Source organism: Corvus kubaryi, unplaced genomic scaffold, assembly GCF_017639235.1.
Source record: "Corvus kubaryi isolate FWS band 111438036 unplaced genomic scaffold, C.kubaryi_AGA036_p1.0 37353, whole genome shotgun sequence".
Taxonomy (NCBI): domain Eukaryota; kingdom Metazoa; phylum Chordata; class Aves; order Passeriformes; family Corvidae; genus Corvus; species Corvus kubaryi.
This window is the reverse complement of record NW_024581115.1, coordinates 38719-48327: the sequence shown is the minus strand read 5'-3', so window position 1 is coordinate 48327 and position 9609 is coordinate 38719. Positions and strand designations below refer to the sequence as shown.

Sequence of the window (9609 nt, the reverse complement as noted above, 5' to 3'; positions counted from 1 at the left end):
TCTGTTGGGAAATGAGGATTTTCACTCCCTGTTCCCCTCCACTGAGTAGAACTGCCAGGCAGGATTTAAGCTGAGCAGCTCCATGAGGGACCAGTGCAAGATCTGCAGTGAGCAGATGAAGGGAAGCCTGGCAGAGCACCAGGAGCTGCAGCAGTGTAGGAGACCAAAGATGCTGACAGTCCCTGATGGTTGAAAGTGCTACTTTCCCAACCAAGGAGTCCCACTGGAATGTTATGATCTGGAGGTTCTTGAGCCAGCATTGTCCCCCAAGTTCTCAAAATATTCTCAGATTAACAGAACCAATGTCTCGCTGATCCTGCTTTCAGTTTCAGAAGCCAAGAGTTTGCAGTTAATTGTGTCTTTATGCAGTTCCGTTTCAGGAGGCTTCATTCTGTGCAGGGCTGATCCTGTGAGAGGGACAAGCAAATATGATCAGTGCTGCTAACAAGAGCCCCATGTTCCACTGCAGGCTGATATCACTGAACAACACATCCTTTCAAGATGAGGTAGCTCACTGGGATCTGGAGGGACGGGAGTGCCTTGCATCACCCTGCAGATCATTTTGGATGATAGCCTTGCTGCTGGACTTGGGAATTCCATCCAGCCTTCTTCAGCCAGAGCTTCACAGCTGAGCCACCCTCTAAAGGACTGGAGGAAATGTATAGAGAAAGGGCAAGGTCAAGTAACTTTAGGACACCAACAGGGCTGTTGAAGAATCTGTAAGGAGAAAATAATATAATAGTTGGTATCATTATGCTATAATAGTGATATTGGTATGAGTGAAACTTTTGAAGAAGTATTTAGAAATACTAAAATTTCTTCCGTTCCACAGCTGCACAAAAAAGGGCTTTGATTTCTTGAATTTACCAAGAGGAAGAAAGAAAAGGTTTTGCTTTCACAGATGGTTCTCAAAGGATTTAGTGGTTTTGGACACTGGGAAATGTGTAGAAACATCTTTAACCAAGTAGTGTTCATTTTCAGAAGAGGATGGTTGTAGTTCTTTTGTAATTTTTTAGAGGTGAGGTCCTCCCCATCTTTAGAAATGGAAGAATATACTGGAAACTCATTCCTCGGCATGTGGAATGCGTTCAAAACAAATCAACATTTAAGAATTACATTCCATTTCTTTCTGTATATAGGTTTAATCACAGCACATTCCTTCAGCAGTAATGAGAGCTGGCTGGTATTATATCACATTCTCCCCCAGCTTCTGTAATGATATCAAGAAAGCAAGAGAGCTGCCCCTATTATTAAATTTTTGTGAGTAAATTAAAAGGTTAAACTTATTTTCCTGAGACAATTTAAAAAAATAAATGTAGTTAAAATTATCCGGACTGTGTTTATTTTTACTAGTCATCATTTACTAAATTTCCCAGAGCCTGACATGGTTGAATTATAGACACCACCCCAAGAGATCATGGAGTTAAAGATGAGTTGATCACTAGAGAATTACACCTCCATTTCCTCTTTCTTTATGATGTATTTCCACTGTATGTGCAACTGATAATGCTAAATGCCTATTTTGCCACCTAATGGTGTAGTTCTGAGAAATAAAGTATTATAGCAGATTACACCTAGACAACCCCAAAATTTTTTAAATTTATCAGGTTCAATTTTATCTAGAAAGAGATACATTTGAAATATTTATGAAAGTCTGTTCCCTTTCTTATCACATCTGTAATTTTTTTCTTTTTTTGGTAAAACTTTGTTAATGTGGCCAAAAAAAAATAGAAAAATGAAATTGTGAAGAATGATGACTGTTTCTACCAGCAGATTTGTCTGCCTCTGTGTTAATTTGCCTGATAACTCATTCCCTTTCAAAGCATTCATCAACACCTTTGCTTGCAAAGGGCATTGTTCTCCTGGTCTCCCTCTTTGGCACAGGTTTTTCTTCTAAACCTTCCCTAAGCCAATCATAACTTCTTACTGTAGCTAAAGTACTTCCTGAATTCATTTCATTTCCATCACATTTTTTGTCCTGTTTCTGAATGGAATTCTGTCCTCCATAAGGCTTTCTGTTACCTTCCCTGCTGCTCTTCTGTACAAAAGCAGCAAACCTTACTGCAGTTATGTATAAAATGCTTCTGCATTTCAGGAATGAAGATGAGGAACAGGAAATTTCACTTTGTACAAGATCCCTTTTTTCCCTTTGCAGATTGTGAAAATTGTCAGACTGAAGGATTGTTTGTGTTACTGATGAATAGAACAAACTACATTAAAGCATTGAGATGCACATGCTTAAATATCTGATTTTACTCTGTCACTGTTGCTGCTCAGAGACAAAGAGAGTTAACCTAGCAGTGGAGGACAAATCTATCAGAGTTCTGGGATGAAGAAACATGTCTAGACAGGGGCTCTGGTTCTCACTAAGGCTCCCTCTGGCATGCAGAGACAACGTTTATGCAAGAGGTCAAGATTCAATCTATTTCTCAAGCTGGAGCTGGAGATGAAGCTTTCCAGGAGAAGAAACTAGGAAGGAAATCTCCACCCATGCACTGGCTACTGCAAAAGGGGACAGCAGCTTGGAGCAGAGACACTTTGGCCCTCTGAGACAGGATGTGTCTTAGGGAAATGATGTGTCTCTGAAATGACTGCAGCTGTGGCTATGAAAAAAATGCACGAGCTTCCATATCACAGGATTTTCCAGTGGTTAGTCACTAAGACAATTTTAAGTCCATCCATCCAGAACAGATTAGTAACTGATGCACAGATATTCCATGCAGTTCTTTAGCCATATTATTTCCTCATCCTGTCCTGCAGGACAGCACTATCCTAATACTTCAGCAGAAGAAGAAAAGGGAGATTTTAGAGACAGGCATTGAACATGGAATAAATAGATGTGTCACAATTTATTATTAGACAGAGGCTGAAGTCCACTTTTTGAGAGGGGTAAATCTGTCGTGAGAAACCATGTCCTGGTGCCTGGGCTGAAGGCTGGAGGTGACACCAATGTGTCAGCCCAGCCCCTTGTCTAGCTCATGTCATAACTGTTCTCTGCTGCAGGATGTGTCTCATAGCCCAGAACCCAGTGGCAGGTGGTGCACAGCATTTTAACAGCCCAGCACACAGGGCAGAACCAAGCTTCAGTTTTTGAGCACAGTGATGTATCTTAGGCTTAAAATACATTCCCTGACTTGTCTTACATCCAAGATTGATGAGACTGCTGCTGACTTGAAGTACAAAATCAGCCTCCAAAAGGTCTCTGTCTGAAAACTATTTCCTTTATTCTTCCATTATTTCCACTTATTTATCTATAGAACACTGTCAATAATACGATTTCTCTACCTGACTCTTGGATGACTGGCTTTGTCAAGTGCTTTGAACGCTACATGCTAAATACTCCAACTGAAATTACTGAGGTTTCCTAAAGAACCACATGTTCCCTTGTGCAACTGCTGAGTGCAACTTTCTCGTGTTGTGAATGAAGCAACTGTAGAATCTCATCTTTTGATTTCCTTGGCTGATATAAAATATTTTCCTAGAAGACCTTAGAAAAGAAGAAGGTTGGAAACATTTGCCTCTTTGTGACGTATCAAGAACTTAGTTTACTACTGTGCTACAACATCTGCCTGCAGATAGTGTCTGATTCAACTTGACAGGGTGTGTATTGTCCCAGTAGAACAGAGCTCAGACAAATGAAATGTTTTGGGGAAGAATCTCAGCCCAAATAAGTATTTAAAGAGTTGATATACAACACTGTTTTAACCAAGCCACATTATTTAGCCACTAAAGGAATATCAAACCTTCTCCAATCTTCTTATTCACTGTGACCCAGCATCAATTTGAAATAATGATTTTGTCATCTGCAAAAGGTGAGCTGTAAAATCTCCTATATTGCAAATCTCTGGGTTTTAAGTACAGTGGTGATGCTGAGAGCAGGGTGTCACTGCCAAGGATGCCAGAAGCTGACTCAGTCCTGCTGCTATAAACTCAAGCCTTAGCCACTGTTGATCAGCAGCGATACACTGGCAGGTGTTTGCCTTGTTAAATCAGTCCTTGGTCTGCCCAGTTAACACCCAGCTTGTACCACAACTTCTGCTTAATGATTTGGAAGAAATAACAAATGTTCTATGATGCACCTTCCATCCATGCAGCCATGGCAAGCAGAGAAGCTTTCCTGACTCTCCAAAAGCCCTGCAACATTGTCTGATAAGCCTTAATACTTTGGCATAATTAGCCTCTTCTCACTGGCCATCATGACTTATCCAAATATCCAGAAATTAGTGTTCCAAGCTTTACAGAATTCCATGTGTCAGGGGTTATGATGAGGTTTAAGAGGAGCAATTTATCCCATTCTAACCTGTTGCAGGGATGGCTGTTAGAGACAAATGCAGCTACAGATGCAAGAGGCCAGCAGCAGACTCCTCTTGTGTTGGCAGAGAGGGCATCTTGGGGCAGTGTAAGCCACTTAAAACAGCCCCCACCTCGTAGTTCTGATTTCCTCTGTTTCTTCAAGCAAGTGGAAGTTTTCCCATGTCTCTCACTCAAGTTACTTCCAAAGCTTTCCATTCAAGAGACAAGATTAATTCCAGGAAATGTATCAAATTACAACAATATTGTGTACTCCTGCAGGTAGCTGAATCTGCAAGGTGCAAACCCAAAAATAGCTCACAAAGCCTTAACCCCATGGGATGATTATTTTCTGCCATGGGGAAGCAGGCACTAAGAGTCAGATGAGCTGTCTCAGATTGTGCAAACCACATCTACTCACAGTTCTGGGAATTGCTGAAAGTAGCCCAGGCTGTTCAGCTTTGGAAACTCTCTGCTTTGTGTTGCGTGAAGTCTGGAGGCATTTATAAACATGCTACATGAAAACTATATCCATAAATAATCTCAATCATGACACAAAAGCATTTGCAGGTTCAATAAACTCAACAATCCCTCTTTTTTAGAAGAAATCTTATTCCTAAAACTTTCTGAACTGCAGAAATACCTAACCTATTCACAGGCTGTATTGGCTTCCTTTGTGCTTTCTTTTAACAGAATCACCCACAAGTCCACTGTGAAATCAATTTGAGAGGATTTAAGACAAAGTTATCTCTAAAAATACCTTTAAAATATTTCATTTTCAAAGTTACAAAGCAAGGTTTTATGCCAGATAAGAAGAGCACAGATATTTAAGTAGGTTAGTGGGTCTAGTGAAGTGCTAAAAGTAACCTAAAGCAAAATCTGTCACCATGTGTCTTGAATCATTCCTTTATTCCACTCTTGAAACCTTTTAAAATAGAACTGGAGGAAAGGTGTTTTTCTCCTTTTCTTTTTAGCATTAGAATTCAGGGGCAACATGTCTAATTAGGCAATGTGTCTAATCAAATATGGGAGGGCTTGGCTCTGCAGTCAGATATAATCACCCAGGCACATCCACCCCCTCTGTGCACATGCACCCATTTGCTGACTTCAAAATTCGGGTTTTTTTAGCAAATGTCATCTCTCATTTGTTCTGCAAAGCATTGCACAGTTTGGTTGCTACAGATTTAACAAACATTTGGATTATGTTGCTAGAAAGACATTACGTTCCAATTTGGGTCTAATACACAGTGGGTTGGCTATGAGGAAGTAAACTTTCTCTTTAGTTAAAATGTTTTTTGTTGGTTTTTTTAATGTCATGTTTATTCCAGGGTTGCTTTTTTCAGTTTGTAACTACAACACACTGAATTCTGTTGACAGCTGCAAATCCGCTGTGCAATACAGCAGATCAAATTTTGTGTTCTGCAGCAGGGTAGGATATCTGCATGTGCTCTTGGTTGTACTGAACAGAAAAGTTTTTAAAGACACTTTGGACAAAAGCTGCAGGAGTGGGCTAATCTGATTTTTTTAAGCAATTTCTAGGATCATTTGCTATTAAAATTTGGTTTATTAAAAATTATTAGGTCCCCATTGTCAGTCTCCCTCAATCCCCTCTGTTTTTCCTTTCTGACTTAGTTTACATCTTGCAGAGTTGTTACCACTCCCCCTCTGCTTACATTTTCCTTTCCTAATCCCTGTCTGGCCCCAGACTGCAGGTGTTGATATACACTTAAGTACAGATGGGGTAATAGCTTCAGTTAAAGGAACTACATAAAACAGCATTTGTACACAGAAGAAAAATTTCTGCTCAATTCAAGTCAAGTTTGCAAAGCAGTTCTTCAGAAGCGGAATGTGGCTGTCCTGCCTGTCCCATCCCCCTGCCCTTATTTCCCTATGTTGGTAATGTTCTCTCTCGGCAAGTTATATGAACTGCAGCAATGGGGTTTTTTTAGCCATTAGGGGAAAGGAAATGACATATGGAGAGAATTCAAGTCCCTCCTCATTCCTAGAGAGTCTATCCAGAAAATCAGTGTGCTGAGCTTCATCCAAGTGTTGTTTCCTGTTCAGAATGGGGAAGGGGAGCTGGAGGTGGGAGGAGAGATGGATACGTAACATTAAATTGATGCTTCTGATTAACAGCACAGTCTGCACACGATTTCACAGTATTGCTTTGAACAGAATTGAGCCGCTGCAGCCCAAATATGTGTAGCAATCCAGTGATGAAAGAGCTATTTTTACATCTGTTTCATATAGAGGGTAAAAATGAAGTGATTAGGATGGTAGAAATGTGCTTTGGAGATTACTGAAGATTTTCTGATAACTTTGTACCTCCAATCTTCCATATGCCCACAGAACATTATTAATACTCCTGGTGGTACAACTATTTTACCCCGTGAAGCTGCACACAAAGCACTCTGTTACAGAGAAAAAATTAGGCAGCTTTCCACTATTTTTTATATATATAAAAATATATATGTATGACCGATGATTTATATATTTATAAATAAATCAGACTTTCAAAAGATGACTCCATAATTTTAATTTCACATTGCAATGCAAATTGAGAAAGAGATGAAATAAAGGAGAATGATTCCTCATTACACTGCCTCTTTTGTTGAGCTCATAGGTGTGATCTAAACTCCCCCACACTGAAGTCAGTGCCATTGATTTTGCTTTCAGTGTGTCGGTCAATTGAAACTGTTCCTGATACATGATTTACACATTACTTTTGAAGCTGGCCCATTATTTTATTTAAATGATCAGCACAACATTTTAATGTGGTCAAACAAGATGTACTTGGTAAGAATTAACAGGATTTTTCTCCATCCTGCTTTATTTTTTCTCTCCCCTCCTCGTCCCTTTAAATCCCAACTTCACTTCCCTCCCACTAATGACACTCCCTAGGGCAGTGGGTGAACTGCAACCTGGAAAGAGGCCATGGCTCTTCCACGAAATCTTCTGGCTTCTGTGAAAGAGCGTCCATTTCCTGGAGCCAGTCTGAGACAGACAGTGCTCTGCAGTCAGAAACAGGACTGGAATCCAGTGAGCCTTAATCCATAGGAAGTGCTATGAAACTCACAACAGATCAATTCTCCCTCAGCTGTCCACAGGCTGAGCTTCTGCCCGCCTCGTGTCAGTGCCATTCCCTGGATCAGTGAGAAGGAATTGTTTTACAAACACAACGGACAACTTTGCACACTAGGAGCTGGAGTGTTCTTGTGAATGGTTTTCCCTGAAATTTCCAGTTTCAGGGGCTGCACCCCTCCTGGCCTAAGGAGGGGGTCCCCTAACTCCCTCTTAGCCTTTTTTCCTAACGTCCCTCTGAAGGCCGAAGGGTTAATGTGTTTCCTGTTAAGTTTTAAGTGAAAGTCACGACATTTTCCTCTATAGGTCAAATATAACTAGACACAATTAACCTTCATTAATTACTTCTGTTTTGACTAACAGTGCCTCTTCCCCAATTTACACACTTTCCAAAGTTTAGACCTGTACTTAAATCTACATCATACCTTATCACAAAGGAGCTTCAATACTCCTGGAACAATCCTATATTCAGCAAAAGGATAACTGTGACCAGAAGTGCCATGGGTTAATTACAGGGACGGACATCAGGATTCCCAAGCTCCAGGTGAATTCTGCCAGCAACTTTCTGAATGTCTGTGGATAACTTTCTTGTGTCTCAGTTTGCTCTGCTGTAAAATAGATTTAGAAACAGAAGAGATCTGTGAAATATTGTTGGGTAGTGAATTCCTTTTCCTGTAGAACTACAGCTGCTTCTTGCTGCTGATACACCACTGTGTTTCTGTGCAATTTAAATCATTCTGGATAGAGCAGCAGGAAGCAGTTTTGCTTAAGAGAATATTTCAATCTAATTCACAGGAAAAGAAAAAACAGATTTCTACGATTTAACTATTTCTAACTTTCCCACAGTTTAAACTGTCCTTCCTGCAGGGGAAAGCGAACAGATGTGCTACTGAACTACAGAACTGCAAAGTCCCTGCCCTCCTTCCAGAGCCTGGCACCTTCGGGAACAGCAAATGGAACAATCAGCCAGGCAGCATCTGCTGCCATCAGAATTTCAGAGGCAGTTACGTTTGCTGAGATGTCAGACTGCAATCTTGCCATCTCTCCACAGATAAAATAGCATTAGCAACAACTGCATTCCAAGCCAGTTGATGTCAGCAGGGGTCTATTATTGTTGCTCTCAGCACAGAGGAGTTGGCAGACTGACACACAGGCCACCAGACATTGATTCCAGCCCTTGTCCTCAATGAGGCATTTGACAAATAAAGAGGACAAGCTCTCAAATCTGACTGGGCTATGCACAAAAAAAAAAAATCCCCCCCAAAAACCAAACCTAACAAACTAAAAACCAGAAGCAATAACAATTCTCTTCCTTTTAGCTCCTACCACTTTTTTGAAGCTAGAGACACAGCCTCATGGGTGACTGTGATCCTAACCTCAGAAATAGTTTGCATTTTCTTACAAAAAGGAGTGACTCACCCCAGTCATTTAATCTTTGTAGATTTTTGCTTGTGGACATACAATGTTGCCAACAGGACTCACTGATGGATAGGCTGAACACATTTTTCTTGGATAAAAACAAAGTCTCAGTCCCCAGAATGTTAATTATTAAGCCACTGAGCTGTCAGGCATCTAAAGAAGAATGTGCAGTGTTCTATTATTAACATATTGGATAAATATGAAATAAGTAATTCAGAAAAAAATAAATAGAGATAATACTATTGAACAAGTGTTCTGCATTTACTATATACAGAGACAGAAAATCCAAATTAATTGCATATGCTAAAGAGCAATTAAAGGAGTTGCATTTTTAAGTAACAGTACCTTGATTTTAAAGGGGCTTTTAAAAAGTTGTATCTTATATTCGATATTTAACCTGGTTAAACACTTGGGAGTTAGTACACAGATGTTTTGTGTAACCACATTGAGTGCCCCGAAGCTGTAGATCAGTTTTTTTCCCCAGGAAAATGGAGCAGATTGCACCTGAGTGTTCCCAGTGGGATTATCCCGCCCCCAGCGGGGTTGGGGAGGTGCCGGCACCACTCTCTGCCGGCCCCTGAGCTGCTTTACAGCGGTATAACACCCGGGATTCTGAACCCACGAGTCCTTACGGCACTGCCCGTACAAACCCCCAGACATCAAATACGGGCTAGTAACGATTCGTTTATTAAAGCTGACTTTGCATAATTGCTTTTAGAGAGGTTAATTCTTTCAGTTCCCTACACACAGATGTTATAAACATATATTATAGTATTGGCTTCTCGCAAAGTATAAAGGTAGATATTATATAATGTTAGA

At 40.4% G+C, this 9609-nt stretch overlaps 1 long non-coding RNA gene across 1 annotated transcript; it reads right to left on the bottom strand.

Moving 5' to 3' along the window:
• Nucleotides 1-246: 246 nt before the first annotated feature.
• On the bottom strand, nucleotides 247-8954 carry LOC121666575. The gene is made up of 3 exons (XR_006016697.1): nucleotides 8791-8954; nucleotides 7797-7979; nucleotides 247-407 (listed from the first exon to the last, which is right to left on the bottom strand). It is a non-coding gene; the product is annotated as an uncharacterized LOC121666575 (long non-coding RNA).
• Between the last annotated feature and the right edge of the window lie 655 nt (nucleotides 8955-9609).